An 18,234-nucleotide genomic window follows, 5' to 3' on the forward strand; every position below is an offset into this window, starting at 1 on the left:
GCGGGCGGGGCTGCGAGCTGAGGCCGGAGCGCAGGGAGAGGACTGGGGTTGGCGGCTTGAACATAGCCTGAAGGGGTTAGTGCACCACAGCTAGCCGGGAGGGAGTCCGGGGAAAAGCCTGCACCTGCAGAAGAGGCAGGAGACTTTTCCTTCCCTCTTTGTTTCCTGGGGCGTGAGGAGAGGGGTTTAAGAACGCTGCTTAAAGGAACTCCAGAGACGGGCGCGAGCCGCGGCTGAAAGCGCGAAACCCAGAGACGGGCGCGAGCCGCGGCTGAAAGCGCGGAATCCAGAGACGGGCGCGAGCCGCGGCTGAAAGCGCAGAATCCAGAGACGGGCGCAAGCCGCGGCTAAAAGCGCGGACCCCAGAGGCGGGCGGGAGACGTTAAGGCTGCTGCTGCCGCCACCGAGGGGCCTGTGTGCGAGCACAGGTCACTCTCCACACCCCTCTTCCGCGGAGCCTGTGCAGCCCGCCACTGCTGGGTTCCCGGGATCCAGGGACAACTTCCCCGGGAGAGCGCACAGCGCGCCTCAGGCTGGTGCAAAGTCACGCCGGCCTTTGCCACCGCAGGCCCGCCCCGCACTCTGTGCCTCTCCGTCCCCGCCGGCCTGAGTGCGCCAGAGCCCCCAATCAGCGGCTCTTTTAACCCCATCCTGTCTGAGCAAAAAACAGACGCCCTCCAGCGATCTACACGCAGTGGCAGGGCCAAATCCAAAGCTTAGCCCTGGGAGCTGTGAGAACAAAGAAGAGAAAGGGAAATCTCTCCCAGCAGCCTCAGAAGCAGCGGATTAAAGCTCCACAATCAACTTGATGTACCCTGCATCTGTGGAATACCTGAATAGACAACCAATCATCCCAAATTAAGGAAGTGGACTTTAGGAGCAAGATCTATGATTTTTTCCCCTTTCCTCTTTTTGTGAATGTGTATGTGTATGCTTCTGTGTGAGATCTTGTCTGTATAGTCTTGCTTCCACCATTTGTCCTAGGGTTCTATCCGTCCATGTTTTTTTTTTAATTTTTTTTCTTAATAATTAATTTTAATAACCTTATTATACTTTACCTTCGTTCTTTCTTTCTTTCTTTCCGTCCTTCCTTCCCTCCTTTAGACAACGAATCATCCCAAATTGAGGAGGTGGTCTCTGACAGCAAGATTTAGGATTTTTCCCCATTTACCTCTTTTAGTGAGGGTGTATGTGTATGCTTCTGTGTAAGATTTTGTCTGTATAGCTTTGCTTCCAACATTTGTCCTAAGGTTCTTTCCGTCCCTTTTTTTTTTTTTTCTAAATAAGAAGTTTTTAATTCAATAACTTTATTATACTTTATTTTATTTTTACTGTATCTTCTTTCTTTCTGTCTTTTTTCCTTCTTTCCCTCCTTCCTTCCTTCCTCCCTCCCTCCCTTCTTTCTTTCCTTCTTGCCTTCTTTCCTTCTTTGCTTCTTTCTTTCTTTCTTCCTTCCTTCCTTCCTACCCTCCTTTCCTTCTTTCTTTCCTCATACTTCTACTAATTCCCTCTACTTTTTCTCCCTTTTATCCTGAGCCTGTGGATGAAAAGCTTTTGGTGCTCCAGCCAGGAGGCAGGGCTCTGCCTCTGAGGTAGGACAGCCAACTTCAGGACACTGATCAACAAGAGACCTCCCAACTCCACATAATATCAAACGGCGAAAATCTCCCAGAGACCTCCATCTTAACACCAGCACCCAGCTTCACTCAACGACCAGCAAGCCACAGTGCTGGAAAACCTATGCCAAACAACTAGCAAAACAGGAACACAACCCCACCTATTAGCAGAGAGGCTGCCTAAAATCATAATAAGGCCACAGATACCCCAAACACACCACCAGACGTGAACCTGCCCACTAGAGAGACAAGATCCAGCCTCATCCACCACAACACAGGCACTAGCCCCCTCCACCAGGAAGCCTACACAACCCACTGAACCAACCTTAGCCACTGGAGACAGACATCAAAAACAGGAGGAACTACAAACCTGCAGCCTGCAAAAAGGGGACCCCAAACACAGTAAGATAAGCAAAATGAGAAAACAGAAAAACACACAGCAGATAAAGGAGCAAGATAAAAATGCACCAGACCTAACAAATGAAGAGGAAATAGGCAGTCTACCTGAAAGAGAATTCAGAATAATGATAGTAAGGTTGATCCGAAATCTTGGAGATAGAATGGACAATAGATTGGACAAAATACAAGAATCAGTTAACAAGGACCTAGAAGAACTAAAGATGAAACAAGCAACGATGAACAACACAATAAATGAAATTAAAAGTACTCTAGATGGGATCAATAGCAGAATAACTGAGGCAGAAGAACGGATAAGTGACCTGGAAGATAAAATAGTGGAAATAACTACTGCAGAGCAGAATAAAGAAAAAAGAATGAAAAGAACTGAGGACAGTCTCAGAGACCTCTGGGACAACATTAACCACACAACATTCAAATTATAGGGGTTCCAGAAGAAGAAGAGAAAAAGAAAGGGACTGAGAAAATATTTGAAGAGATTATAGTTGAAAACTTCCCTAATATGGGAAAGGAAATAGTTAATCAAGTCCAGGAAGCACAGAGAGTCCCATACAAGATAAATACAAGGAGAAATACACCAAGACACATATTAATCAAACTGTCAAAAATTAAATACAAAGAAAGCATATTAAAAGCAGCAAGGGAAAAACAACAAATAACACACAAGGGAATCCCCATAAGGTTAACAGCTGATCTCTCAGCAGAAACTCTGCAAGCCAGAAGGGACTGGCAGGACATATTTAAAGTGATGAAGGAGAAAAACCTGCAATCAAGATTACTCTACCCAGCAAGGATCTCATTCAGATTCGATGGAGAAATTAAAACCTTTACAGACAAGCAAAAGCTGAGAGAGTTCAGCACCACCAAACCAGCTTTACAACAAATGCTAAAGGATCTTCTCTAGGCAAGAAACACAAGAGAAGGAAAAGACCTATAATAACGAACCCAAAACAATTTAGAAAATGGGAATAGGAACATACATATCGATAATTACCTTAAATGTAAATGGACTAAATGCTCCCACCAAAAGACACAGATTAGCTGAATGGATACAAAAACAAGACCCTTATATATGCTGTCTACAAGAGACCCACTTCAGACCTAGAGACACATACAGACTGAAAGTAAGGGGATGGAAAAAGATATTCCATGCAAATGGAAGCCAAAAGAAAGCTGGAGTAGCAATTCTCATATCAGACAAAATAGACTTTAAAATAAGGACTATTAAAAGAGACAAAGAAGGACACTACATAATGATCAAGGGATCGATCCAAGAAGAAGATATAACAATTGTAAATATTTATGCACCCAACATAGGAGCACCTCAATACATAAGGCAAATACTAACAGCCATAAAAGGGGAAATCGACAGTAACACATTCATAGTAGGGGACTTAAACACCCCACTTTCACCCATGGACAGATCATCCAAAATGAAAATAAATAAGGAAACACAAGCTTTAAATGATACATTAAACAAGATGGACTTAATTGATATTTATAGGACACTCCATCCAAAAACAACAGAATACACATTTTTCTCAAGTGCTCATGGAACATTCTCCAGGATAGATCATATCTTAGGTCACAAATCAAGCCTTGGTAAATTTAAGAAAATTGAAATTGTATCAAGTATCTTTTCTGACCACAACGCCATGAGACTAGATATCAATTACAAGAAAAGATCTGTAAAAAATACAAACACATGGAGGCTAAACAATACACTACTTAATAATGAAGAGATCACTGAAGAAATCAAAGAGGAAATCAAAAAATACCTAGAAACAAATGACAGTGGAGACACAACGACCCAAAACCTGTGGGATGCAGCAAAAGCAGTTCTAAGGGGGAAGTTTATAGCAATACAAGCCCACCTTAAGAAGCAGGAAACATCTCGAATAAACAACCTAACCTTGCACCTCAAGCAATTAGAGAAAGAAGAACAAAAAAAACCCCAAAGCTAGCAGAAGGAAAGAAATCATAAAAATCAGATCAGAAATAAATGAAAAAGAAATGAAGGAAACAATAGCAAAGATCAATAAAACTAAAAGCTGGTTCTTTTAGAAGATAAACAAAATAGATAAACTACTAGCCAGACTCATCAAGAAAAAAAGGGAGAAGACTCAAATCAATAGAATTAGAAATGAAAAAGGAGAGGTAACAACTGACACTGCAGAGATAAAAGAGATCATGAGAGATTACTACAAGCAACTCTATGCCAATAAAATGGGCAACCTGGAAGAAATGGACAAATTCTTAGAAATGCACAACCTGCCAAGACTGAATCAGGAAGAAATAGAAAATATGAACAGACCAATCACAAGCACTGAAATTGAAACTGTGATTAAAAATCTTCCAACAAAGAAAAGCCCAGGACCAGATGGCTTCACAGGCGAATTCTATCAAACATTTAGAGAAGAGCTAACACCTATCCTTCTCAAACTCTTCCAAAATATAGCAGAGGGAGGACCACTCCCTAACTCCTTCTACGAGGCCACCATCACCTTGATACCAAAACCAGACAAGGATGTCACAAAGAAAGAAAACTACAGGCCAATATCACTGATGAACATAGATGCAAAAATCCTCAACGAAATACTACCAAACAGAATCCAACAGCACATTAAAAGGATCATACATACACCATGATCAAGTGGGGTTTATTCCAGGAATGCAAGGATTCTTCAATATACGCAAATCTATCAATGTGATAAACCATATTAACAAATTGAAGGAGAAAAACCATATGATCATCTCAATAGATGCAGAGAAAGCTTTCGACAAAATTCAACAACCATTTATGATAAAAACCCTGCAGAAAGTAGGCATAGAGGGAACTTTCCTCAACATAATAAAGGCCATATATGACAAACCCACAGCAAACATCATCCTCAATGGTGAAAAACTGAAAGCATTTCCACTAAGATCAGGAACAAGACAAGGTTGCCCACTCTCACCACTATTATTCAACATTGTTTTGGAAGTTTTAGCCACAGCAATCAGAGAAGAAAAGGAAATAAAAGGAATACAAATTGGAAAAGAAGAAGTAAAGCTGTCACTGTTTGCAGATGACATGATCCTATACATAGAGAACCCTAAAGATGCTACCAGAAAACTACTAGAGCTAATCAATGAATTTGGTAAAGTGGCAGGATACAAAATTAATGCACAGAAATCTCTGGCATTCCTATATACTAATGATGAAAAATCTGAAAGTGAAATCAAGAAAACACTCCCATTTACCATTGCAACAAAAAGAATAAAATATCTAGGAATAAACCTACCTAAGGAGACAAAAGACCTGTATGCAGAAAATTATAAGACACTGATGAAAGAAATTAAAGATGATATAAATAGATGGAGAGATATACCATGTTCTTGGATTGGAAGAATCAACATTGTGAAAATGACTCTACTACCCAAAGCAATCTATAGATTCAATGCAATCCCTCTCAAACTACCACTGGCATTTTTCACAGAACTAGAACAAAAAATTTCACAATTTGTATGGAAACACAAAAGACCCCGAATAGCCAAAGCAATCTTGAGAACGAAAGAAGGAACTGGAAGAATCAGGCTCCCTGACTTCAGACTATACTACAAAGGTACCGTCATCAAGACGGTATGGTACTGGCACAAAAACAGAAAGATAGATCAATGGAACAGGATAGAAAGCCCAGAGATAAACCCATGCACATATGGACACCTTATCTTTGATAAAGGTGGCAGTAATGTACAATGGAGAAAGGACAGCCTCTTCAATAAGTGGTGCTGGGAAAACTGGACAGGTACATGTAAAAGTATGAGATTAGATCACTCCCTAACACCATACACAAAAATAAGCTCAAAATGGATTAAAGACCTAAATGTAAGGCCAGAAACTATCAAACTCTTAGAGGAAAACAAAAGCAGAACACTCTATGACATAAATCAAAGCAAGATCCTTTCTGACCCACCTCCTAGAGTAATGGAAATAAAAACAAAAATAAACAAATGGGACCTAATGAAACTTCAAAGCTTTTGCACAGCAAAGGAAACCATAAACAAGACCAAAAGACAACCCTCAGAATGGGAGAAAATATTTGCAAATGAAGCAACCGACAAAGGATTAATCTCCAAAATTTACAAGCAGCTCATGCAGCTCAATAACAAGAAAACAAACAACCCAATCCAAAAATGGGCAGAAGACCTAAATAGACATTTCTCCAAAGAAGATATACAGACTGCCAACAAACACATGAAAGAATGCTCAACATCATTAATCATTAGAGAAATGCAAATCAAAACTACAATGAGATATCATCTCACACCAGTCAGAATGGCCATCATCAAAAAATCTAGAAACAATAAATGCTGGAGAGGGTGTGGAGAAAAGGGAACACTCTTGCACTGCTGGTGGGAATGTGAATTGGTTCAGCCACTATGGAGAACAGTATGGAGGTTCCTTAAAAAACTACAAATAGAACTACCATATGACCCAGCAATCCCACTACTGGGCATATACCCTGAGAAAACCAAAATTCAAAAAGAGTCATGTACCAAAATGTTCATTGCAGCTCTATTTACAATAGCCTGGAGATGGAAACAACCTAAGTGCCCGTCATCGGATGAATGGATAAAGAAGATGTGGCACATATATACAATGGAATATTACTCAGCCATAAAAAGAAACGAAATTGAGCTATTTGTAATGAGGAGGATAGACCTAGAGTCTGTCATACAGAGTGAAGTAAGTCAGAAAGAAAAAGACAAATACCGTATGCTAACACATATATATGGAATTTAAGAAAAAAATGTCATGAAGAACCTAGGGGTAAAGCAGGAATAAAGACGCAGACCTCTTAGAGAACGGACTTGAGGTTATGGGGAGGGGGAAGGGTGAGCTGTGACAGGGCGAGAGAGAGTCATGGGCATACACACTAACAAACGCAGTAAGGTAGATAGCTAGTGGGAAGCAGCCACATGGCACAGGGATATTGGCTCGGTGCTTTGTGACAGCCTGGAGGGGTGGGATGGGGAGGGTGGGAGGGAGGGAGACGCAACAGGGAAGACATATGGGAACATATGTTTATGTATGACTGATTCACTTTGTTATAAAGCAGAAACTAACACACCATTGTAAAGCAATTATACCCCAATAAAGATGTTAAAAAAAAAAAAGACAATCTATTCACATGGTTCAAATTTTAATATAAAATTATAAAATATTAAAAGGTGTATTGGGACTTACCTGGTGGTTCAGTGGTTAAGAATCCACCTGCCAATGCAGGGGACACGGGTTCGAGCCCTGGTCTGGGAAAATCCCACATGCCGTGGAGCAACTAAGCCCGGGCACCACAACCACTGGGCCTGGGCTCTAGAGCCCACGAGCCACAACTACTGAGCCCATGTGCCACAACTACTGAAGCCTGCGCGCCTAGAGCCCGTGCTCTGCAATAAGAGAAGCCACCACAATGAGAAGCCCGTGCACCGCAACGAAGAGTAGCTCCCGTTCGCCACAACTAGAGAAAGCCCACGCGCAGCAATGAAGACCCAACAAAGCCAAAAATAAATAAATACATTTTAAAAAGGTGTTTATAATTCTGTGGTTTTTAAAAAATCTCTCTCTCTCATCTGTCTCGCATCTGCTCAGTTCCCACTCTCTCCGAAGCCTATCCTAATCTTGGTAACCACTGATAAGTGTCTTATGTCTCCTTACAGAATTTCTTTGTGCATAGTCAAGAAAATATGAACTATTTGCCTCCTTTTAAAAAATTTTTATTCCCTTCCAGAGGGTTTTTAAATTAAAATACAATACACATAACATAAAATTCAAAAATGTACAAATTAAAGTGTACAATTAAGTGGGTTTTGGTTTATTCACGAGGCTGTACAACCATCACCACTATCTAACTAAAGGACTTTGTCATTACTCCAAAAAGAATGCCCACATCCCTCAGCTATCACCTCCACCCCCCCAACTCCCCTATGCCTAGGAAACTATTAATCTACTTTCTGAGTTCATAGATTTGCCTATTCTGGACATTTCATATATACGGAATCATATGATCGCCTTTGATGGTGGCCTTTGATGACTGGCTTCTCTCACTTAGCATAATGTTTTCAAGGTTCATCTATGTTGTAACATGTATCAGTACTTCCTTCCTCTCTATGGTTGAATATTCCATTTTAAGAATACAAAATGGAAGTTTATATTAATTATATTAGTGGAATTTTATTTATTTATTTTTTTGTGGTACACGGGCCTCTCACTGCTGCGGCCTCTCCCGCTGCGGAGCACAGGCTCCGGACACGCAGGCTCAGTGGCCATGGCTCATGGGCTCAGCTGCTCCGCGGCATGTGGGATCCTCCCGGACCAGGGCACGAACCCGTGTCCCCCGCATCGGCAGGCGAACCCTCAACCACTGCGCCACCAGGGAAGCCCATTAGTGGAATTTTAAATCCACTTTGTTTAGCTATTCATTGGCTGATAGACATTTGTGTTGTTTCCACTTTTTTTGGCTACTATGAGTAATGCTGCTAAGAGCAGTGGCATATAAGTTTTTGTGTAAGCATATTTTCAGTTCTCTTGGGATATACCTAGGAGTAGAACTAATAGTCACATAGCAACTCTATGTTTAATTTTTGAGAAACTTTCAGACTATTTTCCAAAGGGGCTGCATCATTTTACATTCCCACCAACAATGTATGCATGTTTCCAATTTCTCCACATCCTCACCAACAGTTGCTACTGTTCGTCTTTTTGATTACCTCCATTTTTTTTTTTTTTTTTCCGATACGCGGGCCTCTCACTGTTGTGGCCTCTCCCGTTGCGGAGCACAGGCTCCGGACGCGCAGGCTCAGCGGCCATGGCTCACGGGCCCAGCTGCTCCGCGGCATGTGGGATCTTCCCGGACCGGGTCACGAACCCGTGTCCCCTGCATCGGCAGGCGGACTCTCAACCACTGCATCACCAGGGAAGCCCCGATTACCTCCATTTTTTAAACACAAAATAAGAGAGCATACCATACACACTGCGGCATGATTGCTTTTTCCACACAGTATCTTAAGAGATCTTTCCCTAACAGGAAAATAGAGAGGACTTGTTTCTGGGGAAGCAGCTGGTACAGAGGAGGAGGAAGGCGTGAGGGGAATCCTGAACGAACAGACACACTTACTTATATACATACATAGATATATTTTTTTCTTCGCAGTTTTCTTGTATCACAAACACACAGGCCCCTGAAGGGCTCCCAGAACACCATCTGAGAACTACTTACCTATCTGGGTTACCCCTCACTTGACAGATGAGGAAACCAAAGCCCAGAGGGCCATTTGACCTCCTAGGCCTGTTGTAACAAAGTACCACAAACTGGGTGGCTTAAACAACATTTCTGGAGGCTGGAAGTCCAAACTCAAGGTTGTTTCTTCTGAGAGCTGTGAGAGAGAATGTGTTCCAAGACTCTCCTAGCTTCTGGAGGTTTGTGAACAACATCTGGTGTTCCCTGGTTTATAGAAGCATCACCTGATCTTTGCCTTTATCTACACATGACATTCTCCCTGTGTGAGCACCCATCTCAAAATGTCTCCTTTTTATTAGGACAACAGACATATTGGATTAGGGCCCACTCTAATGATCTAATTTTAATTTGATTACCTTGGTAAAGAATAAGATCATATTCTGAGGTCCTGGGGGGTGGAACTTCAATGTATGAATTTTGATATCCATTTTGAAAGATGTTATTAAGCTAGTGTAACCACTTGTAGGCATTAGTGGGAGATAAATCTTCATACACACTGCGGCACTGTGGTCAGCTGACTGGAGGTCAGGAAATGCAGAGCCAAGTCCCGACTCTGACACTCACTCACTGTGGGACCATTTACCATCTGGATTGCCACTGTCTCTTCTCATGGATGAGTTGATGTGATATCTAAACTCCAGAGGATTCTCTGATTCCTATTCTGTTTTGTTATGCTCTGTTTTGTGCTATTCTTTCCTACCTCCACACACAAATATGAGCAACAGAGAGACAGATGATGTAAACAGACAAGCATATTTATAACACCCATTCGTAGGTTTACAGATTTTTAAAAATGGAAGGCTTTCATCTACCGCTCTCATTTAATAGGCAAAAATATGGAAGCCTAGGGAGGTGAAGTGCCTGGTCCTAAGACACACACATCATTCCTTGCTTGAATAACTTCAAATAGGGGAGGGTCCTTAAATTAAGTCCACAGACCTGAGGGTCTCCATGAATGAACTTTAGGGGTCTATATACCTCCTGAGAGTTTGCGTGTAAAAGCTGGTGTGAGTTTGCATGTTTATATTTTATTTATTCTGTTGGAAGAAATCTTTAGCTTTCATCAAATTCTCAAAAGGATTTATTTTTGTTCAAATAAATCCTTAGTTCTTATGCCCTAAATGCCTGGCATATAAGGGATACTCAATGAACATTAGTTGACTTATGTATATTGAACTCTTAACCAAGACAAAGTTCATAACCACTGGAGCAGAGTAAAATACAATGTGATCATTCTCTAGAGAATAATCCTCACTGCTTCCTGCTCACAAAATGCTCTATCTGTGTGACATCTTTTGTCAGCCTGTAGTTCCCAGTCCTGGATGAATTATATTGTACAATGCCGTGCTTGTCAATTAAACCAATTAAGAAAAGATGTTTAAATCACTATTTCATCTCCTTTAGGAAATCATCCATCTTTTAATTTAACTTTATCATTTTACTTAATTAACAAGGATTTAATGGCAGTTAATAAATGATATATTAATTAATTTATGAAATTACTTTGTCCTTATTAAAGTAATTCATAATTTTAAATGCTTGTAATTTTCATTAGTTTCATCAGATAAGACAGAGCATATTCAATTAAAGCTGAGTTACCTTACTTTTAGTCCAAGTCCCAGGGAAAACCTCTAGTGTATCTAGGACATGTGCTGGAACGATGATCAAAACAGTGACTTTGACAGAGGCAGGGAAATGCCTTGGGCCCAAGACGTGGTATCATAAGCAGAGAACAGTACCATAGAGTAGGCGCTCAGTAAATATCTGATGAATCAATGAAAGAAAAAAGACGTAGCTAGTGCTGCGAGGAGGACAGAAATCCCTCTTTGAATAGGGAGCCGTTAACCTTAAGAAGAACTGATAGGACATCCACCAAATTGAGGAAGATGCAATGGTTAGATCCTCCTCTGGAGGATTTTGGGATCCTCCTTTTGGGATCCTCCTCCTCCTCCCAAAAAAAAACACGTGTTTTTGTGGGACGTTAAGGAATGGCATCAAGCTGATGATTATCAATGTAGATATCAAATACAACTTCTGTCTTTAGTTATTAAACATTTCTTTATTGGTAATTTATTACTAAGGACTAGTAAATATGGAAGCAACCCAAAGTCCCAGGTATGGGGCCTCAAGACAGAAGAAGTATGAGACTCTGAAAGAAGCAGGTCAGGCCATTTATGCCATAAATATATGTATGACAATAAATTTTACATTTTAAAAAACCCTACAAATGTTATTTACAAATAATTTACATTCTTCAGAAGCATTTACAATAATGACTCACTTTGCCAATACAGATGGAAAGCTCTCTTCTTTAAAAGATTCAGTCTTACTCATGCTTGTGCCCCAATTTCAGCAAAGAGTTGCTGCTTTATAAATGACTGTGGATTTATACTTCAAGTATGAGCAAGAACATGATTTAAGTATAATCAAGGAAGATCCTACAAAATCTTGCTATTTATTTTACCTAGCTCGCTAGACCACCCTATATCACAGAGAAGGAGTGGATTTCTCATCCAGAAAACTTCCTGAAAAAGAAATTATCTGTTTGACATCTAGGTGCTACCCAAGACTTAAAGAAACAAACACAGGAATTTGGGGTGCTCCCTTGGTGAGTACCAAGACAAAAGGGATCTTTCTATGTCTACTCTGCACCCCCTGGAACAAAGATCCTTGATACAGTCAGCCCTCCTTATCCACGGTTCCAAATCTGCAGATTCAACCAACCACAGATTGAAAATACCCAGAAAGTTCCAAAAAGCCAAACATGAATTTGCCATGTAAGGCAACTATTTACATAGCATTTACATTGTGTTTACAACTATTTACATAGTATTTACATCATATTAGGTATCATAAGTTATCTAGAGGTGATTTAAAGTATACAAGAGGATTGCATAGGTTATATGCAAATACTATGCCATAAGGGACTTGAGCTCCCTGGATTTTGGTATCTACTGGGCATCCTGGGACCAACCTCCTGTATTTTAGAGAGAAAAGAACCTAAGATCCAGATCTTCAATGAGACATCAAATTTAAACCATTTAGGATAAAGAAGATGTGGTACATATATACAATGGAATACTACTCAGCCATAAAAAAGAATGAAATGCCATTTGCAGCAACATGGATGGAACTAGAGATTATCATACTAAGTGAAGTTAAGTCAGAAAGAGAAATACCATATGATATCACTTACTATGTGGAATCTAAAATATGACACAAATAACTTTTATGAAAGAGACAGAGTCACAGTTATAGAGAACAGACTTGTGGTTGCCAAGGGTGAGGGGAGGAAAGGGATGGAGTGGGACTTTGGGGTTAGCACATGCAAACTATTATATATAGAATGGATAAACAACAAGGTCCTACTGCATAGCAAAGGGAACTATATTCAATATTCTGTGAAAAGGCATAATGGAAAAGAATATTAAAAAAGAGAATGTGTATATATATATGTATATATATACATATATATATAACTGAATCACTTTTCTGTACAGCAGAAATTAACACAACATTGTAAATCAACTCTACTTCAATTTTTTTTTTTAAGTGAAATTTAAAACATTTATCTTACCTGGAGCTGAGGTTCTTTTGTGTTGAGTGTTTTCTCCCTAGCAGCTGAGAATGAAGTCTTGGAAGAAACTGTGGATGGCTGACTAAGAGAAGATATTTTGTTTTAGCAAATTTTATTTTAAACTTATTCATATTATGATCCATTCATTAGGTGGAATACTAGGCACTTCTTAAAATGGCAGTATAGAACAATTTAATGAAAAAGTTAATGTTCATTTAAAATTTTCCTTCTTTCTATGGTATATCGAAAAATATTTCATATAATAAAAATAAATAAATATATATATAAATATAATAAAATATACAAATTACATATATAATTCATATCATAAATTAATAAATAAATAAAAATAAATAAGCATATGGACCCAGAATTGATGAACTGCAACTCAGAAATAAACTCCAGTGTTTGTGCAACATTATTACACAGATATATTCTTACTTTCTAAAATTCTTCCAGTTACATCAAGAGTTCCTCTTGATGGAGGAATGGTGTGGACTTCTTTCAGGGTGCAAGAACTGGTCTTCATTACACAGGAACATACAGGTATTTCCTTAGAGTTCATCTGAGCAATTATCTGACAATGACCCTGAAAAAGACTCTGAATAACTGAATATGAAAGAAACTTGGGGTTCTTAAATGCGTCATCTTCTATATTGACATATGAACGTTATTTAACTTACAACTTCAAAACCGAGTTGATACTATTAAATCATCTAATGTCATCTGTGGTCAGGTTCAACTAGCCCCTTAGCTCTAGAGCTGATCACAGATATGAAAGTCATTTAAGGGAAATAATTGTTGGTCATAGCTCCCTGCTGGAATTTTAACTGAATAGTGTAATGCTGCTATTGTGTACTTACAGATGTGATCAATACAAGGGAATGAGAGTTTAAGTTGTCAGAGTTAATGGTTGTTCTAGCCCTGAAAGAAAAAGGTGGGGGGCTGGATTCAAAGACCACCAAGAAAATTTATTTATTCATACAAAAATACTCATTGAAACTACTGCATGCTAGGCTAAAGATAAAAGGAACAAGAAAGAGACAGTTCCTCACTGTATGAAGTTTTATGTATTTTCCACTCACAAGCAATTCTTGAGCATCGTCTTTGTGCCAATATAATAGATTTGGGGTGGGGGGTTGGGGGGAGAGACAGTCCACAGTGCCTAGTCTTGAAAAGCAATACTATGCTCTATTTGTACTCTCTTTGGAGATACTGAGGAAATACACCATTAAAAAAGGGCAGGGGGAGATATCATTCAAGTGAATGTGCAATGGTATAGGCAGAATAATTTGAGGTAAGATTATTAAGTAAATGAAGTTTGACTTTGGTTCTCTGCTTCTGTTTTTATATATTTCCTTTCTTTCGGTGTCTCTGAGGCTCCCTGGCACTTTTCTAAGGCCTTGATGTTCACTATCCACGGCCTCAAAGCTAATCCAAGGCCAAATAACTAATTTGACAAACTAATTTCTACTAAAGCATCTACTGAACTAGTTTAGCCTAATTTGATGAACTGATTTCTACTAATTAATTTAGGGTTATTTTCCTAAATAAACCTAGAATAACAACAATGCCGTATATTCTCATTGTGCTGTTAACGTATTTACAAGCACCAATGCAAGGTACTGTGTGTTCAACGGTAAGGGGCTACAAAGATGAATAAGGCATTAACCTTGTTTATAAGGGACCTTATAAGGAGGAGAGATCAATACATGAGCAACTTTATTCAAAGCAGTGAACAGCGGGGACGGCATGGGCATGAGGGCCAAGAGAGGGCTGAGCTTTCATCCCACACAGGCTGCCACTTATGAACTTTTGAGGTTCTGGGGTACAGCATTGCTTGAGGTCAATAGGTTCTTGCACCTAAACCTGTCATCAAGCTCCTTTAATGAACCCCAGCCTGGGTCTTCCTAGGTAGGAGAGGTAGAGAAGAGCAATTCCAGCACTAACGGGAGGAATCTGTGAGATCTCCAAGGGCAAGATGAACCTCTAGAAAGAGAAGCCTGGGCTGTGAGGTCCAGCCACTTTCATTGCCTTGGAGGGTCTACGGCCGATTTTTCAAAAGAGCTGGCAGATTTCCTTAAATACTAACAATACCTTTCAGAGATGGGAGGCAGGCTGATAAAAGGTTACTGTCCCACCCTACCAGATACAAAGACTTTCAAATGAGTTTTGTCTTTGTGGTTTAACCCAGCGATGAACACTGGCAATTCCAGGTCAAGTTGGAGGAAAGACAGTGCCTTGCCAGATCAACAAAGATATAACTGTGAACAACTAGCCCCTTTAATCACCTCTCAAGTCACACCCAGCACTGGAGGTTTATACTAAGAAGACAAGTCACAAAGCTGATCTACAACAGCCAAATGTGTTCCCACCTCCTGGACCCTCCCTTCTTATATTTTCATTTCTGTGACATTAGATCAAGTTTTTCACACTCTCTAGGGTACAACAACAGTCTTCCTTGTCTCCAGTAAAATCTGATGGCAGAGGCTTCCGGGAAGATGGCGGAAGAGTAAGACGCGGAGATCACCTTCCTCCCCACAGATACACCAGAAATACATCTACACGTGGAACAACTCCTACAGAACACCTACTGAACGCTGGCAGAAGTCCTCAGACCTCTCAAAAGGCAAGAAACTCCACATGTACCTGGGTAGGGCAAAAGAAAAAAGAAACAACAGAGACAAAAGGATAGGGACGGGACCTGCACCAGTGGGAGGGAGCCGTGAAGGAGGAAAGGTTTCCACACACTAGGAAACCCCTTCGCGGGCGGAGACTGCGGGTGGCAGAGGGGGAAAGCTTCGGGGCCGCGGAGGAGAGCACAGCAACGCGGGTACGGAGGGCAAAGCGGAGAGATTCCCACACAGAGGATCGGGCCGACCGGCACTCACCAGCCCGAGAGGCTTGTCTGCTCACCCGCCGGGGCGGGCGGGGCTGGGAGTTGAGGCTCGGGCTTCGGTCGGAGTGCCAGGAGAGGACTGGAGTTGGTGGCGTGAACACAGCCTGCAGGGGGTTAATGCGCCACGGCTAGCCGGGAGGGAGTCCGGGGAAAAGTCTGGACCTGCCTAAGAGGCAAGAGACTTTTTCTTCCCTCTTTGTTTCCTGGTGTGCAAGGAGAGGGGATTAAGAGCGCTGCTTAAAGGAGCTCCAGAGATGATGCGAGCCGCAGCTAAAAGCGCGGACCCCAGAGACGGGCATTAGACGCTAAGGCTGCTGCTGCTGCCACCAAGAAGCCTGTGTGCGAGCACAGGTTGCCATCCACACCCCCTTTCCGGGGAGCCTGTGCAGCCGCCACTGCCAGGGTCCCGTGATCCAGGGACAGCTCCCCCGGGCGAATGCACAGCACGCCTCAGGCTGGTGCAACGTCACGCCGGCCTCTGCCGCCGCAGACTCCACCCGCACTCCGTGCCCCTCCCTCCACCAGGCCTGAGTGAGGCAGAGCCCCCGAATCAAAGGCTCCTTTAACCCCGTCCTGTCTGAGCGAAGAACAGACGCCCTCTGGCGACCTACACGCAGAGGCGGGGCCAAATCCAAAGCTGAGCCCCGGGAGCTGTGAGAACAAAGAAGGGAAAGGGAAATCTCTCCCAGCAGCCTCAGAAGCAACGGATTAAAGCTCCACAATCAACTTGATGTACCCTGAATCTGTGGAATACATAAATAGACAACAAATCATCCCAAATTGAGGAGGTGGGCTTTGAGAGCAAGATTTATGATTGTTTCCCCTTTTCCTCTTTTTGTGAGTGTGTATGTGTATGCTTCTGTGTGAGATTTTGTCTGTATAGCTTTGCTTCCACCATTTGTCCTAGGGTTCTATCTCTCTGTTTTTTTAAAAAAAATTTTTCTTAATAATTATATTTTTATTTTAATAAACTTATTATATTTTATCTTACTTTATTTTACTTTATCTTCTTTCTTATTTCCTTCCTTACCTCCTTCCTTCCTTCCTCCCTCCCTCCCTACTTTCTTTCTTTCTTTCTACTTCTACTAATTCTTTCTTTCTACATTTTCTCCCTTTTATTCTGAGCTGTGTGCATGAAAGGCTCTTGGTGCTGCAGTCAGGAGTCAGTGCTGTGCCTCTGAGGTGCGAGAGCCAAATTCAGGACACTGGTCCACAAGAGACCTCCCAGCTCCACATAATATCAAATGGCGAAAATCTCCCAGAGATCTCCATCTCAACACCAGCACCCAGCTTCACTCAACGACCAGCAAGCTACAGTGCTGGACATCCTATGCCACACAACTAGCAGGACAGGAACACAAGCACACCCATTAGCAGAGAGGCTGCCTAAAATCATAATAAGTCCAGGGACACCCAAAAACACAACACCAGATGTGGACCTGCCCACCAGAAAGAGAAGATCCAGCCTCATCCACTAGAACACAGGCACTAGTGCCCTCCACCAGAAAGCCTACACAACCCACTGAACCAACCTTAGCCACTGGGGACAGACACCAAAAACAACGGGAACTACGAACTTGCAGCCTGCAAAAAGGAGACCCCAAACACAGTAAGATAAGCAAAATGAGAAGACAGAAAACCACACAGCAGATGAAGGAGCAAGATAAAAACCCACCAGACCTAACAAATGAAGAGGAAATAGGCAGTCTACCTGAAAAAGAATTCAGAATAATGAAAGTAAAGATGATCCAAATTCTTGGCAATAGAATAGACAAAATACAAGAATCAGTTAACAAGGACCTAGAAGAACTAAAGATGAAACAAACAACGATGAACAACACAATAAATGAAATTAAAAATACCCTAGATGGGATCAAGAGCAGAATACCTGAGGCAGAAGAACGGATAAGTGCCCTGGAAGATAAAATAGTGGAAATAACTACTGCAGAGCAGAATGAAGAAAAAAGAATGAAAAGAACTGAGGACAGTCTCAGAGACCTCTGGGACAACATTAACCACACAACATTCAAATTATAGGGGTTCCAGAAGAAGAGAAAAAGAAAGGGACTGAGAAAATCTTTGAAGAGATTATAGTTGAAAACTTCCCTAATATGGGAAAGGAAATAGTTAATCAAGTCCAGGAAGCACAGAGAGTCCCATACAGGATAAATCCAAGGAGAAATACGCCAAGACACATATTAATCAAACTGTCAAAAATTAAATACAAAGAAAACATATGAAAAGCAGCAAGGGAAAAACAACAAATAACACATAAGGGAATCCCCATAAGGTTAACAGCTGATCTTTCAGCAGAAACTCTGCAAGCCAGAAGGGAGTGGCAGGACATATTGAAAGTGATGAAGGAGAAAAACTTGCAACCAAGATTACTCTACCCAGCAAGGATCTCATTCAGATTTGATGGAGAAATTAAAACCTTTACAGACA

General features: G+C 41.2%; 1 protein-coding gene across 1 annotated transcript in view; it reads right to left on the bottom strand.

Moving 5' to 3' along the window:
* The window catches only part of NMU (neuromedin U), a 247,265-nt gene that overhangs the window by 111,903 nt on the left and 117,128 nt on the right, over nucleotides 1-18,234 (bottom strand). Inside the window, exons 5-6 of the mRNA XM_070045577.1 lie at nucleotides 13,332-13,479; nucleotides 12,891-12,972 (exon numbers count right to left, since the gene is read on the bottom strand). The gene's annotated coding sequence lies outside the window, so the exon portion shown is untranslated. The remainder of the gene's footprint in view (nucleotides 1-12,890; nucleotides 12,973-13,331; nucleotides 13,480-18,234) is intronic.

This window comes from Globicephala melas, chromosome 5 (genome assembly GCF_963455315.2).
Source record: "Globicephala melas chromosome 5, mGloMel1.2, whole genome shotgun sequence".
Lineage (NCBI taxonomy): Eukaryota > Metazoa > Chordata > Mammalia > Artiodactyla > Delphinidae > Globicephala > Globicephala melas.